This window comes from Aplysia californica, unplaced genomic scaffold, assembly GCF_000002075.1.
Source record: "Aplysia californica isolate F4 #8 unplaced genomic scaffold, AplCal3.0 scaffold00050, whole genome shotgun sequence".
NCBI lineage: Eukaryota > Metazoa > Mollusca > Gastropoda > Aplysiida > Aplysiidae > Aplysia > Aplysia californica.
The window spans coordinates 688,837-705,369 of NW_004797320.1; the positions used below are offsets into that span (position 1 = coordinate 688,837).

The 16,533-nt window shown below is 37.8% G+C and overlaps 1 long non-coding RNA gene across 1 annotated transcript in view; it reads left to right on the top strand.

Moving 5' to 3' along the window:
* LOC101856244 overlaps positions 1–8,566 on the top strand; it is a 12,424-nt gene extending 3,858 nt beyond the window's left edge. The window contains exon 2 of the long non-coding RNA XR_220175.3: positions 4,874–8,566. This is a non-coding gene — a long non-coding RNA (uncharacterized LOC101856244). The remainder of the gene's footprint in view (positions 1–4,873) is intronic.
* Positions 8,567–16,533: the final 7,967 nt, after the last annotated feature.

The window sequence follows — 16,533 nt, forward strand, 5'->3', positions numbered from 1 at the left end:
CTCTCTCTCTCTCTCTCAAATACACACACACACATACACACACACACTACCGGCCCGGGTCTGGGCGCTGAAACTTTCCGAAATCACAAAAGAGCTCCCTTACCGGGTCTGTATACTTCGTGACTTTGTTCCCGGTTACCGGGTCTGTATACACTTCGATAATGTTATTCTCACCCCGGGCCCTGGGTGAGAATAAAATGAATATTCTTCTTCTCACCAGGTCTGAGAATGCCGGTACCGGGTCTTTATACTTTGTGACTTTGTTCCCGGTTACCGGGTCTGTATACACTCCCTTTTAAAAATAATGGCCGTAACTGAAAGCTGTTTAATGAAATAATAGTAATAGTTTGTCATTTTTGTAATGTTGGAATTGCTTACAACACAAAAAAACATGTTTAATTGTTGTCCTTAGCAGAACCCACGATTATTTTTAAGGAATGCAGTGCCTAGACCCAAGGCTTATTTTTATCTTAATTTTGATTGGTTAAACCATGAACATCTAGCTCTCACTGGCAAAATTGAGGGCAAGCGAGGCAGGGGTAGGCTCAGAACAACATACTTAGGGAACCTAAATAAATGGGTAACAGGGAAAGATCAGGGAAATGTAGCTTTTTTTTAGAGCATCCGAGCAAAGGAATGAATGGAAAATCATGATCGCCGATGTCTGTCGCAGATCTGGCACTGGATGATGATGATGAAACCATCCAAGAGTAAAATTTTCCATTACACAACCAATAAATTAATACTGTACTGTAGCAACAAAAGGTGACACTATTTGGTCAAAAGATATGGGTTTTTCCCCAAATCGACAATAGTCGCCTCTCGCACTCGAGAGCTGGCCCGCAACGGCGATTTTAGTCGCCTCGCGCGCTCAGCGGAGTGAGAGAGGGAGGGAGGCGAGTTTTGTCACCTGAAGCGCTCAGTGACAGGGGTCCTGTGATGCCCAAAACGAAAAAACCGGGTGAGAATAGTAGGCTGTCGTTATTCTCACCCAGGGTGAGAATAGTATGAAATTTTATTCTCACCCCGGGTGAGAATAATATCCAGTTTATCCTCACCCCGGGTGAGAATAATCGCTCCGCCTAACTTATTCTCAGTCAATGAAAAGGTAAATGTTGTCAACAGTCAAGTGAAAGAAATAAAACCTGGCTTGAAAACTGATCATCGATTTGAACAACGAAGCGAAGTGACTATCCGGACTCGAGTCCGAATGGACAAAAATTATATTCGGACTCTTGTTCCTAAATATTTCCAGCTTTTTTAAATTTTTTTTCAATTATAATAACAACAATCGAGACGTGAGCTTTGAATATCCATTTACTAGATTCTAGATCTATCTAAATTGGTACTATGCCTGGATCATTAGTTTGAACAGAACAACTAAGTTGAGTTTACCTTTCCGGGGGGCAAAGTTAATTAAGTCGACCAATGAGATTACGCGTAGCGATATGGCACTCTCGGCTTACTGGGGGAAGAGGTTTTGGGAAGAAGCCACAGCTGTCGGTTTTGTGCGATGTCATTAAGAAAAATAATAACAGAAAAACTATAACTCACAACAAGATGAAATTATACATGTGGAAAAACGAATGGTGGTGGAAGTAATGATGATGCTGTAGTGGTGGCGGAAAGACCCTGAGTTGTCGGTTACCATGTACTTTTAGACACTGCCATTAGTAGATCTAATGAGAGTGCAGTCTTTTGACTTTTGACACAATTACACAGTCCTTTTAGGCAATTCTAGTTCTAATTCTGGTTTTACGTAAAATTCCCCGACGACAGTTATATTATGTAACCTCCTTACACTCACATAACTCACTTTGAAGTTGAGTCCGAATAAATAAAACACTTTTAGTCCGAATAGATAAAACCCATATTCGGACTCGAGTCAGAATAGATAAAAATTGTATTTCGGCTCGAGTCCGAATAGAGCTGGCCTTTGAACAAACTGATACCACAGTGGAACTCAAATTCAACGAGAACTCGGATTCAGCGAAAGGAGATGGGTTGCCTGTTTTTTTTTCTACTTTAGAATCAAGGAATAAAAATTCCTGGATTCAACGAATGCTTAAATTAGCACGCTCGGGTTCAACAAGGTCGCTTCCAGGGTGAACAGTCCCCGCAAATGTGGCTTCACTCATTTTTCTCCCACAACGAACTTTTTCTATTCCCAGATACCCTCCACTGCACCTGCTTCGTGAACCATTAGTCACTTAGCCGATTGCTTGCGACCAATCAGCTGGCTTTTTTATACCAATACATACGTTTTTGGCGCGCGCACGTGTCTGCTCTAGCGTGTGTCGGGGTCCAATGGGCGGCCTGCACACACATTTGACTGGGAGAGACACCATCGGTCTGAGTGGAAGTGGAACGTCACAGATACAAACGCATCACAGTCTTTTTTTCCCCCGGCAACTGATCATTATTTTAATGATAAGCTAGTCTTGGCGTAGATCTACGTAATGAATTGTGCGTTGGTCTATGAAATCAAAAGTTGCCTTATATGCTAGGCTCTACACAGCAATACAACTTTTTGGCAAACAATCGAAATGACACAGGCATGCATTTGAACGAATCAGTCTTTTTTTTTTTTTGCGCTGCTCATAGTATGCAGGCATTTCAGGCACCACTTTTCTCTTTATACATTACTTTACTTGCTCAGCACCTGTAATTATCTAGATACAAAAAACCTCATGTCATTACTGTTTGCTATAAAGAACACTCGGATTCAACGAGATTTTAGGTCAGGCCCGGCGACCTCGTTGAATCCGAGTTCCACTGTACTGATGCCGACAGAGAACAGCTCGCTCGGCTTGTTTTCTCAATCGTAGTTGTTGAGATTCCCAACTTCACTCTTTGTAACCCCATTGCCGAGTCCTAGATCTAGATTTTCGTCTTACCACCATCAAGCAAGTGGCAAAGAGGGGTATTTACAATAAAATAAAAGAAACAGTGTTAACGCTGAAAAGGTAAGACAACAATTTACAGAAAATTGACTGCAGTGCAGCCCCTGAGAAAAGCATTGATGAAAACACAAACTACATTCAGGGCCCCGTGAACATAGCCTGCAAACTACGTTCATGGCGCTGTGAACTCAGTTGCAGCATTTTTTAATGCACTTATCTCTTTGCTTTACACGTACACCACACTAATCTTGACTTTACTGCAAATTATTAGTTTATTATATGAGACGTATGGATGGTTTTATACAAACAATATTTTAAGGCTAAATTGCATTATTTAGTTATATATAGTTATAATACAGTCAGACCTCATTATACTGCTGCCCTTGGAACGGGCATAAAGTTGGCGGAACAGTGGGGCTGGCGGTTCAACAGGGTTTCACTGTTGTATAGCTTCGACTGCCCAATGTCAAGGAACATGAGTCTGCTCTGCAATATGTGTTTGAAAAGTGCCTTTTACTTGGTGATATTACATGCATATTTATTCAATTCAGAGCTGAGTCTTCTCTCTCTCTATTTCTATGTCTTTCTCGTGGGAGAATGATCATCAAATAGTCAGTCAGTGGGTGTTGTGTGCAGTGTGTACCTCTGGCGGTCAATTCGTTGGTGGTATGTTGGGTGAAATTGTATTTAAGAGTTAATAAGGACCGGGACAACTCGACAGATGGCAGTGTCAAGGCAAAAATACTAATGTTTATATAGGCATCCATTTTTGTACATTGGCAAAACCTGGCGTAAGTGGGGCTGGGGGGTACAACATGGGGCGGTACAATGAGGTTCAACTGTATTTCACTTGTTTGTAACAACAGGGGGGGTTCAGGGGGGCATGCCCCCCTAACCTAAAACAAATCTAGGGGGTTTCAGGGGGAGCATAACCCCCTGTATTTTATCTTAATTTGATGTTGTGCAATTAGGCTTGATATTTCCTTGAAACCAACTGATTTTGCTAGGGTTTTAGTGGCCAGCTGGACCCGAATTTTGGGCGTAAAATAACAAACGGTATAATACACTCAGAATTTGTGTTTATTATAACAAACGTTATTATACACCCGAAAACTGAGTGCAAAATTTACACCAAAAAACCCACCCATATCAGGTACGTGGCACATAAACAAAATATAGCAACTTGTTACGTTACATTGGCCTTCAGATTGAATTTGAAAGCGATTTCTCGGGTCCATAATAATATAATGAAGGTGGAGGGTTGGGGGTGTCCCAGTAGATCAGTCAGTAGAACTCTGACCTGTCACACCAATGACATGGGTTTGGTCTGATGACAGCCCCGATATTTTTTTCGGTCCACCCAACAGTGATTGGTTAGCTGGATCTCCTCACTCATTGTACTTTCTATGATTTTCCTTATTCTATGAGGTGGACGTACTCTACGACCCTAATAGTAGTAGTAGTGCTGCAGTAGTACATGTAGTAGTAGCAGCAGCAGCAGCAGTATTAGTGATTGTTGTTGTTGTAGTTGTTGTTGTGGTGGTGGTACAGTAGGCTTAGTTGTTGGCTAGTTGTTGTGGAAGGCTTTCGGGATATATTGTTCGTTGTCGATTTGGTTGAATTCTTTAAGACAAAAGAACGTTTGTGTTCGCTCTCAAATTCTTTCAACTTTTGTTGAAATTCTTGCCATGATTAGAATTTTGCTCCTTTTAACATGTTGCCTGTGCTTTTCTCACAGCGCGAAGGAGAAACTAGGCTTAGAGGAAGAAGGCGGGAAAGGAGAACAGAAAAAAGAAAATTTTGCATATGCGTCATTCAGGTGTATAATAGCTTTTGTTTTATTATGCGCCCAAAATTTGCGTGTAGTGTAACACTTTGTTTTATGTATTGCATTCTATTATGTCATGTGCAAAATTATTTTTTTTAAAGTAAATTCATAATCTTTAAATTGTTTGGTATTTCCTCCTCAGCTCTCCACCGAAGTTAACGATAGTATGGGAGCAAAACGAGACATGGATAGTGAAAAAGAACAATACCCGAATTTGGAAAATCCAAGAACAGATGATACAATTGGAGCTTATGAAGATGGCTCTTCTCAACACCTTGCTGCATCTGCTTCTTCTCCATCGTTGCTGACGGGCTGTGGTGATACGACCACCACGACTGGGGTCATTATAGACAGACACATCCAGTCGCACCATGTACTTGGTGACAATTTCCTAGCAGATGCATCACCACAAAGTCGAGGATCTTCCCGTTTTTCGTCTTTCCCAACGTCACCCACTACTCCGAACCCTCCTGTACTAGATGCCGTCTTCCTTACACCGAATCCGCCCCGTCCTCGTGGTGTGACACCAGAACGACCCAGTAGTGCCCCGCCCCACCATCTAGAAAAAATTTCGGGCACTTTGCTTCGGTTGGTGGGTGACCACTATATGTGCTCCACATGCGGTCGCCAGCTCCGTACTATGGGAGATCAGTTGTCTGTAGAAACAGAACTGAAACATGTCTTAAGCTCAGGGGATTTACGACAGTTTCAAAATGTTTGATTTTTATGCTTTTCATCAGGAGTAATAGAAAGGATTGTTGAGTTGAATGTCCAGGTTCTGAATGCTAATTACATTTTTGTTGTCATGGGCAGAAATTAAATGATTATTTTGTACTTTTGAAATTTGAGAAATACTGACCGCTACGGTATTTTATGATGATGAATGACTGAAGAAACACTGAATGGTTTTATGACTGCAGTATGGTAGCTATACTATAATGGGGAAGAGATGACATCACAAGTTACTGTTGCTAGTTTTTAACCTGCTCTAAACAACACATTTTGCATTCCCGGGTATATCAAGATGTGGAAAGTTGTGCAAATCCATGAGGTACCAGGTATGTCAACATGGCGTTGAAGAAGTTGATGTTATATCTCTTCTATGTTATGAAGAGTGAACAGCTTCTAAATCTAGGATTTCTTTAGGGTTTTACATCTTCTTTCTTCACAATGTTATTTATTCTGAAAGATGTACTTCTGAGATAGTACTTATCCTGTGTGGTGTGTCAGTGCCCTTCTCAATCTTTTAATAGAGGCATTGTGGAACTCTACATTCCAGTTACAGCTGAGTTTCCAGTGTGCTTTTTTTGTGAACCTCAGGTCAGAGGAAATCAAGACGTATGACTTCACACCTTGGCATGAAGAGCTATAACTATACTATGATACAGTGATTACTGGCATCTCTGTTGTTAAGACTGTATAGTGCCTTAGACACCTTCTGGAAAGCTCTGGTTCAAAGTCAGATTTCATTGTCCAGAAAACTTTATGGAATGGCAAATGTTTGATGTGTTGCAGTGCTCAAATTAAAAGGAAGTTAGTTCTACAGCATTTGCAAATCTGAAGAGCAGCTAGCACTTTTTTCTGTTTCCATGGCATAATGTATGCTTTATATCTGTATGTCAAAATAAGTGCCGATATATGATTTATAACAGGGTATTTCAATTTCAGTGATTGAATTTAAGAAGTTTTCATTTTTGAGATAGAACTCAAACTATTTTATTCGTGAGGTAAATGGCTAAAACATGTCATAATCTACATACGAAATTTCTTTTGATTTGATGAACTCTTAAGTTATTTATTTTATTATTCAGTAAAACCTTGTAGTAGACTTAAAATGTACTATCGGCTGTAATGTTTACTTTCTGAAGCCCGAAGTCCCTTTTAGTATTTTTACTTTTATTGGCTAACACAACCCTTGGCTAAGACATTCAAAATCTTGGGTCCAAAATAGAGTACATACCAAGGTTTTACTGTGTATACTATTTGTTGTAAAATATTTACTCTAATTGGCAGCCTTTCTGGTTAAAGTTAAAGCACCACTTTGAAGTTTGAGATCTTTGTTTCCTGTTTTTCTCAATGAATGAATTTAAATAGTGATTTCTTCCTGTCTCCTAGTGTATGGTAAAATGTTACGATGGTACTAAGAAATATGGAGCTTATAGTCTCAGTCTCATTCAGATGGACTTGATAATATGCTGTCCTGTCCGATAGAATGGAGAACTTTTAAGACACTCTTACACCAGAGTCATACTTTTTGTCATTTTAGTCAGTTGAACTGGTAGTAGGCCTACTCCCTCCCCCTCCTCTTGGCTAAGACATTTTGAGACGACAAATATCATTTGATTCAGCGGCTCTCAACTATAACTTAACAACTCTAGTTTGAAAATTTTACATTTACAATTTTTGTGCTTTTGATCAATGTTTTACAGTAAAATGTAGATCTATACAGAAATGTGTTTTTGAATATGCATAAAAGGTGCTGAGCCAAAAAAAGAAAATTCATTAAAAAAATGTCCAACGGCCAGGAAAATGCCGGTTCTTTTATTTCATTAATTTGACAAGCTCCTGGTTTTACCATGATGCCCCACATATGTTATTTAGATGTTGATTTTTTGCCCCACATGGACAACAGGTAAAAGGGAGAAAATATTTCATTTCTGAATTTCAGTTGACAGTATAACTTGGTAAGGGTTACATGTTGTATACTGGGAAATGGGTGTCATTGAAACACTAATTAAATTTGATATATTCATCTATGTTCCTGATTGTGTGAAAAATGACAGAAGTGTTGATTTATTAAATGTTTGTTGTACTTTGTTAAAAGAAGGCCTAAAAGTAGTAGATTTTCTAGGAGCATAATCATTTGTGTCCCTGCCGGTCAATATCAGTCATATAAATGAAATTTCAAAATTTAGTCAATATCATTTCCTAAAACTGTCACCATTTGTGTACAGTTTGGGGGGAAAAATGAAGTAAATAAGACATTATTTGACAAAAATATGGCACTTCTAAGTATGCAAGGTGCGGAAACACAAAAAGGAGAAAACGGGTTCCAAAGTTGAGCAACATGTTTCCATAGCAACGGGGGTTTTAGATTTGAGATAGAGACTTCAAATTTGGCAGATATCTTGGCTATGCCACTATAAGGTAAGACACAAAAGTAGAAAACTATTCATTCTCAGGAAAAAAGCTTATGGACAAAACGCAATTTTAACGAGAATGGTGTTCACGCTAAATACAACAACGGGTTAGCATTGTAGGTCCTACTAGTACTAGGTAACAGAAACTAAATTTTTTAAGTAGCTGTATGTCAAATGTATCTGTTCCACATGAAAGGCCTGTATCTTCTGTGAATTTTGATACCATACTTTAACCTCTCAGTCCATTTTTAAGAAACTGGCAGCTGTTTTAATTTAATATATAATCGAACAGTACTAAATTTGCTAACCGACTGCAGATAATAAAGAGTACCAAGTTCACCAAAAATCTCCACATTAACAGAGTACAAGCACTATAACATAGAAATGGATCCTAATTTTTTTTGGGACTTTGAGAACATTGCAAATCAGTATTTTATTGCCTCTAATACGATTATTTTGATTTTAAAAAGCACCGAGCGCTGTCCCGGCCAGCACCGCACCGGTTCCCGCGGCGAGCAAGGCAGCTCTAACTGTAGTATACTGAGTGCTCCCGGGGTGCAGTTTCTTGAAAGGATTGATGCAAAATAATTCCAAGCCGGTGACTTTATTCTAATAGAAAAAGAACTGTTCTTTCTATTGGTACCTTTTTTGAGTCGTTATTTTACATAATTCATGTTATGGCCAAAGGCGAAAAATATACCAGGGGAAGCCCCGTTCAAAACTCTAAAGAAGTTGTTTACCAATTAAAAGACGGCATTTAACCATCACTCTTTCCTTAAAGCATTCGAATGCATGGGTGTCAATTTTTGAACCGTCAGATCTTTCATTCCGACCACAAGGGGCCAGTGTTGGGTTGATTTAAATCAGGTCGATTTAAATCCGTTGATTTTTTAAATTTAAATCAACTTGATTTTTTTTTTTTTAATCAGTGAACTTTTTAAAAAATTTATTTTTATTCAGTTTTTACATATTTCAACATTCAGAATTCCTTTCCTTGGTTTCATAAAACAGATATAATGTTTAGTAGACTAATATAATCATGCTTAAAAGTCTGCTTTCCCCCCTTTCACTGTAAAATAATACAGTATTCAATTTACTTTTTTTCATAATTGAAAACCTGGGTTGGGTTGATTGAAATCAGTTGATTTTTTTAAAATTTAAATCAAATTGATTTTAAAAATAAAATTCAGTGATTTAAATCACTTTTTAAAAAATGTATTCTGGTTTTACATCTTTAAACATTCAGAATTCCTTTCCTTGGTTTTATAAAACAGATAAGGTTTAGTAGACAAATATAATCATGCTTAAAAGTCTGCTTTCCCCTGTCGCTAAGTAGTAAAATAATGCAGTATTCAATTTACTTTTTTTTCATAATTGAAAATAGCATTTGTTTCTTTTCCTTTTTAGACAAACACAAGCGCACGCACACACACACTGTAGTAAAATGCAAGTTTATCTATGCATAATTACCCCCCCCCCCTCCTTTTAGACTGACATTTTCTTCATTTTTTTTGTCTGTAGACATAATTCACTGATATAGCAGATTAAGGCTTTTTTTTGCAGTTGCTTAAATTAATCATTAGTTGAAATAAAGACAGTGCATTTTGCACTAAAAGAACATACTTTTAGCCACTAAAAATCCCAAACTGTGTCAACATTTTTATTTAAATTTAAAAATATAAAAAATCGGATTTAAATTTTAAAAATCGGATTTAAATCAAGAAAATCGATTTTTTTTAGTTTTTATTTTAAAAATCCAAAAAATCACCAACCCTGCAAGGGACTTCGCTTTCCACTGCGATTCTCCAAATACTCAGAAAAACAAACAAAGTACGCTATTGTAACGAAAAACAAGCTTAACTTTTTCAAGGTGTACAGCATCAAAATTTAGTGTGTTATAGTAAAAGAGCTGAGAAAAAGCGATTTGAATTACCTTGACTTCACCGAAACCATGCACTCAGAAGGCCGCGAGTCCGCTTACGTGCCATGTTTACGCTACCTAATTATACAATTGCAATAGCACTATAAATACACGAGTGCACACACACATATATGCACATGCATACACAAATACACTCATACACACACCACATTTACAAAAACATACACACACACTTGCATAAAGACTGCCTTAATGGCCTCTTAGTAAGAAGCTCCCCTTGGGAGATCTAGAGGAACATCAATCTTTTAAAAAACACCCTCTTGAACACAATAAAAAGGAGCTTTAAGAATCAATCAAAGTGTAAAACTTTTTACGTAAACAAGCGTGAAGTGGGCTAGGAGCTACCATTCTTACCCCGCCCAATCAGAGTCCTCAGTGTTAATATATATAGTAATGCTAAGTTGTTTATATTTCAGACCATTCATGCTCAAAAATGGGTCTAAATCTAAAAATAGGGGCGAATGAAGAACGTTGAAACAATGTGGCCATGAGGTAATGGTTCTATAAATAATCTCACAGCTGCACACCAGCAGGTCAAATGTTTGAAAGGGTTTGACGTCCAAATTCCTTTATCTTGTCACCCAAGCTCACAACAAACCACACACACACCTCCAAAATAAATCAAAATAAAATATTTGTAGTCTACTATAGTTGTTTATTTTCATCTTAAAACTTAAAAGAAGCAGAAGACATTAAACTTTCAATAGATCCAAAAAACAAAAAATTCATGGAAAGTCAATGTTTAGCCTTTCGAGCCTCATAGCGCCTAATAGCACTGTGCATCTTACGACTGATTATGACCGGGGAGGACAGATTTACACTTGTGAATGCTAAACTAAAAAATGAAATACTTTGAATCATATGATTTGAGATCTGAGAGAATGATACTTATAATAATTATGGTTGATAGACTTTTAAAAGTGTTTGTGTATCATGTATTAGATTAACTCTCTTCCATGAAACGTTATCAATACGGTATAATTGTTTTTATAATCTTCTGAAGTGAATCCATAAAGCATTATGTGTGTAATTGTTGACACTCAGTACAGCAGTTAAAGACCATTTTTAATATTGTGGTCTTTGCTTTGTTCTTTGTAATATTTATTTCATTTTGCTTAGTTAAGTTTATGTTTTCATACATTGTTTGATTTTAAAAGTAAACAGCTAACAAGATGGTATGAATGGCTGACTGTTCAGTTTGAACCTGAGTTTAGTCTTCAATAACAAGGCATGCTATAATTAACTCATTCGGGACGCAGGTTTTGGACCAGATTTGCACCCGGAGACACGCGATTTTGGGTCAACTTTGAAAGTCTGACATTTTTTCCCCTTTTGATATTAGCATATTTTTTTTCCTTCTAAGCTGACAGTGAAGAAATGCGGAAACAAACAAGGTAAAAGTTAGAGCACAACTTTAACGCTGCTCAAAACACACCCCAACACAATTTACAGTCCGAATACTGTGAAGAAATAGTTTCAGTCATTGCGAATAGTCCTTCTTTGTATGGTACCCCGAGTACTCCTCAAAGATCCGTGTTCTTTGTCTCCTCGACTGCCTTCATAAATCGCCACAGAAAATTACAAAAAAAGGACGCTATACGGTCAAAAGTTAAAAAATACAAAATAAAATATGGCTTGGCAATGTCAACCAAAAGTTTATTTCCTGGAATACCTTCATTTGTGTGAATGCAACGGTCGAGAAATGCTATCGACGTCCGATGTGTCTCCAACGGAGGTCAAGGCTATCGGGCGTGTCCCGAATGAGTTAAGAGCTTGCCTTTGGTAGAGGACAAACTAAAAGCACTTTATGTTTCCTATTGAGTATTCCATTCTTAATTTGTAACTTTGTTAATGTTGTTAAGTTTTCATTGATCTAGGGTTGTTTTGGTTTTATTTGTCAACATGAGAAACATTTTATTTCAGTCTTCGAAGAAGTTCCTGCTAGTTGACCTATCGTAATAGTAATGTATGTTAGGAGTCATTGGGAGATGAATTCTATTGAAATGTCTCGGGCAGCCACCCATTGTCAATGAGAAAAGTGTCAGTATTAGACAGGTGGCTGTCTTACACAGTGTCAGTATAATGTAAAAAATATGTAAGAGTAGGAATTGGAAGTGTCCATCTGTACAGGTGGTTGACTTATACTGTGCAGGTGGCCATTGATTAGGGCAGGTTTGATTGTATTTATTATGTTTAGCTTTTTTTTTTAGATTTCAAGCATTTCAATCATAAATGGAGATTCCAGCTGTTTTACTATTTTGAGTAGAGAGTTCTCAACTTTTCATTTTTTGCTGTATAATGTATGTATGGGTCACTTATGCGTAATTTATTGACACAACAGGGGAATGGGCCTACATGCCTCTCATATTTCATTGGGAAGGTTATTCTAAGTTTTTCTGTAGAATTTGTCAACTAGAAACTTTTATTATTATTAATATTATTATAAGTTATTTAGTGTGATATGGATGGTTTGATGGTTTGATTTTTTTTCATTGTGGCATGATCACACGTTTATGTGACAGAGTGAAGTGAAGTTACGAATGCTTGGATTTTTTTAAACCATAAATGAAAATGAGAGAAAATGAAGTGAAATTGGATGCAGTGAGGAAAACTCTATAGTACAACAATTTGCAAAGAGCTCAAGCATAAATGTACAAGGAATACTCAAAATGCCAAACTAATAAATAATATTGCGATTTCAATGGAAAAGGAAACCGAGATAATTGTCTATGTTGGGTTGTTTTCAAAGCAGGTTGGCCTGTTCGGATTATTTATATGTCTTGGGTCATCTATGAGGTCAATAAGCCTTCACTTATGCCTCACTTTATTAATTTGTTATTATCCACATGGGGGATTGCTGTGTTAATTTTAAGAAGAGAAAAGCAGTTGATAAATATATTGTTGAAGTGTAAAATTATAACAATGTGTTCCACCTTGCTCAAGGTCAGTATCTTTCTGTCGCTAGACTTTGTTTAAACTTTCTATACAAACATTTCCCTGTTGTATGGAATAAAAAAAACCTGATTTTTCATGTGTACAGACTGTGAAGTCAGACTCTTTCACTTTCATGATTTACACACACTTGCTTCTTTTGTTACTGTTTTTAGTACATGTACTCGAGATAATTCTGAGCCCAATACAATTAATTGCCTCTTCCGATAGACAATTTTTCAAACTTTTTAGAATGCAATTTAAAAAATTAGATTCTTGTAATCTGAACTGTTTAATCCAAACGAACATTTTCCATACCACACTTTGATTGGCAAAAACAAAATATATAGTGAAATAGTAGCCAGGTCAACAGGGCCTTGCATTGAATTCGACCTACAATTTGAAAAATTAGCTGTGGAATGAGAATGTCAAATTTAAGATCTGCCTCGGGATGTAGTTTAAACAATGATCTCATCTCGGAAGAAGGCATTTACTTGTACTTGTACACTCATGATATAGGAGCTTACATCTCCGGGCTTGACAACTGTCCTGAATTTCCTGGGACTGTCCCAGATTTGGCAGTCAAGGAATTTGAGAGGACATTTGCTATACTACTCCAAAACCAGTCCCGCATGAAGTAATTTTTGTCATTTGTTACATAATTTATGTCATGACACTGGATGTCTGCGATTGGGGTTTGAAAAAGTTGACAAGCCTGCCTTTCTATTCAGGACATTATAAACATTCTCATGTTTCATGATGTATCAATCATATCATCTTTGTGGTGGTTGCAGTTATGTTCTCTTATTTGGTTAGACTTATATTTGTATAGGATGGAGGGTTAGATATATGCAATCTATTATTATTATTTTGGTCCATGTTTATGTCAGGAAATGTTTTAAAAACCTCTTTGCTCTCTTTTATGTGCTGTGCTCTCTTACTGAAAAGTGATGGACTGAAGTTGAACAAATTTCCCACCTGTTCATATGCATGTCACAAATATTGTTGCACTGTTGATGAAGTTGATTCGAGTATATTTGGAAAATAAAACAAAAAATATTTTTTGCATAATGGCTCTGTACTTAATTCTATATACACTGGACATGATGCAATTTTCCTACATTAGCTCTAGTTTGGGAGTGTTTTGGTCCCTTTTTCTTTCAGCTTGTCAAAGTGAATAATACCACAGGAAAGGTCATTTCACAGGCTGGGCCGCTTTCTGACAGGGCACTTGACAGAGAGAAGATGTTACATGTGTACCTCCAGGAAGAACTAGCAAACTTGGAACCTCCTCATGTTGGTCATATTGGTAATCGAAAGCATATCATTTACCAACCTGTTATCTTATGGCTAGGCCCACATGAGCTTCTTAGACTTAGAGTTAGAGTAAGTTACAGGCAGCATTACCTCATTCGATTCCTACTCCTTCCATGAAATTACCCAGTCACCTATGAAACTGAAACCATGTTTCTATTGCTCACTACTTTATTTTCACTGACAGCATTCACAGCTATAGAGAAGTAAAAGGGTCATCAACACATGGCACTTTTACTTTCATTTCAAAGCTATGATTTATTTGTCTCTGAGATGTTTTTATTTTATTTTTAAGATTTCAGGACTGGGCTCATCTTTGATAAAAAATTTTATTGAAACGGTCTACCGCAAATACAAATAGGGGTCTACCCACTGCAGTTCATTTTTCACTGGAACAATTGGCATCAGATCCTTGTGAAAGTTGAAATTTTCCATTATTTTACCTTTGTTTTTAATGAGAATGCAGTTACAAATTATTTCCACAAAAAAAAAAAAATCAAGGAAAATGCAGGATCTTTGGCGAACAGGATCTTGGCCAACACACCAAGGGAAGAATCAACAGAGTGGGTGGTTGGCGGGTGGTTGGCGGTTGCTCTGGTGTGGTTTGCTTCTTCTTTCTTATCAAACATCTATCGTCCTTATCTCTCCACCTTCTTTTTTGTGTTTGTTACTCTCTTGTAACTCCTCTAAATTCGGCACTATACCTTATTGTGTTGCAAGTGAAGTAAAACACTATCTAAAATTAAGAATCTACAGTGACCCAAGCTAAGGCCCACAACCGGTAAAATAGTCTCCCTTCCCTTTAAAATGAACTAATTCGACCCCTTGGTGGGTTTATGAAATTGGTGAGCAAAGGGTGGTCAACCTTGATGACCAATCGCAGTGGCATGAGGCGTTCCATTTTCACTTATTATCCTGTCGAGGGTCTCAAGATCTACGCTTATCCAGTTGCCCCATCCCTTTACTTGTCTATCTCTGGCCGAGTACCTGCCTTCATCGTTACGCACCATTACCAGGTGACCCAAAAAAACCTTTACCCACGAAGACGCCCATAAAAACGCTTAAAATAGAGATAGAAATAGAAACACAAGATTTTACAGACATACTGACATACTTGGTCACCATGCAGATTTATTGTGACAAATTTACAAATAAAAATTAAAAGTTTGAAAGAAGTTAGAGCATGTGCTCTGTGTGACGTCCGTTTTGGGCGATAAACGCTCTGAGGCGCTTGATGAAATTGTCTACGACATTTTTCATTTGCTCCAGGGGAATGATGGCTCAGACGTTGGTGGTAACAGTGTCTCTCGGCTGCTGGAGGGTTTGAAAGTTAGTACCACATATTTTGTCCTTTAGCCTTTAGATAGGCCTACCCCTAAAGGTGGAATTCTAGAGGGTTGAGATCAGGACTGTGAGAAGCCCAGGGGTCCACTGTGCCACCTGCACATTTTCACTCTGTCTGCTGCATTGGCGTCGCCTTTGTTGATGTACCTGGATCTTGTACGGTTTAAACTTTAGATGGTACTTCAACATGCGCCGATCAGATTCTCCCGCAATAGTTAATTCAATACTATGACGACAAACTTGACTTTTTAGGTTCTTCGCTCACATACTTCATCACCACTGCCACATTTTCAGGAGTGCGCACTTGCATCGGTCTCCCACTGTAAGTGACCCTAGATTTTTATCTCTTGCTTTTATTTTCAACAGAGCCATTAGACTTAAAGTCAGTTACCCACTTAAGTATTGTTACTTTACTTGGTATTTTCTTTCGGTCTTTGGTGTTAATTTCAAACTGTTTACAGAAGAGATTCCGTGTCCGTATAGGGAACTTTGTTTCGACATGTTTCAATCATAAAAATGTTCAACAGTGAACTGCATCCTTAAGAGTAACCGTGGCTGCTTCCAAGGTAGTTGTTTTTGGTACGTATTTCTTCTTCTGGATGATTCAGCTTGCTTCCTGTCAATTTTTCGGTGAATTGTGCACTTTGTTACTTATAGGCTTTCCCATGGGTGAAGGTTTTTTGGGGTCAGTACATGTAGGTATGCTGTGACCGCACATTTAAAATTAAAATTCAGTCTGTCTGGAAAATTCTGGAGTAGAGACAACTGCTGCATTTGTCAGGGAAGAAATCACAGTTCAACGTGATCCCGCCTGGAGTGAACCTGTAAGCCCTAACCACTCAGCGAGTGTTGTAATTTTAGGTGGAGAGCTCAGATGCGAGTGCGATGTTTGGGGAAAACAAATGCATCAGTCAGTTTACACCTCAGTGTAATCCCTTCTGGGGCAAACATTATAGATTACTGTTTTATCGAGTTTTACAACGCTTATGTGATCACATTCAAGAGAGTGGCTGATCTTTGACGTGACAGGCAGTTCAATGATCTCAACTTTTCACTCTTGGTTGATTGGCTTTGCCCGCCAGTGTTTTGGTTCCGTAAATTATTATCTGAAATGCGTGATCTTAGCCGAAT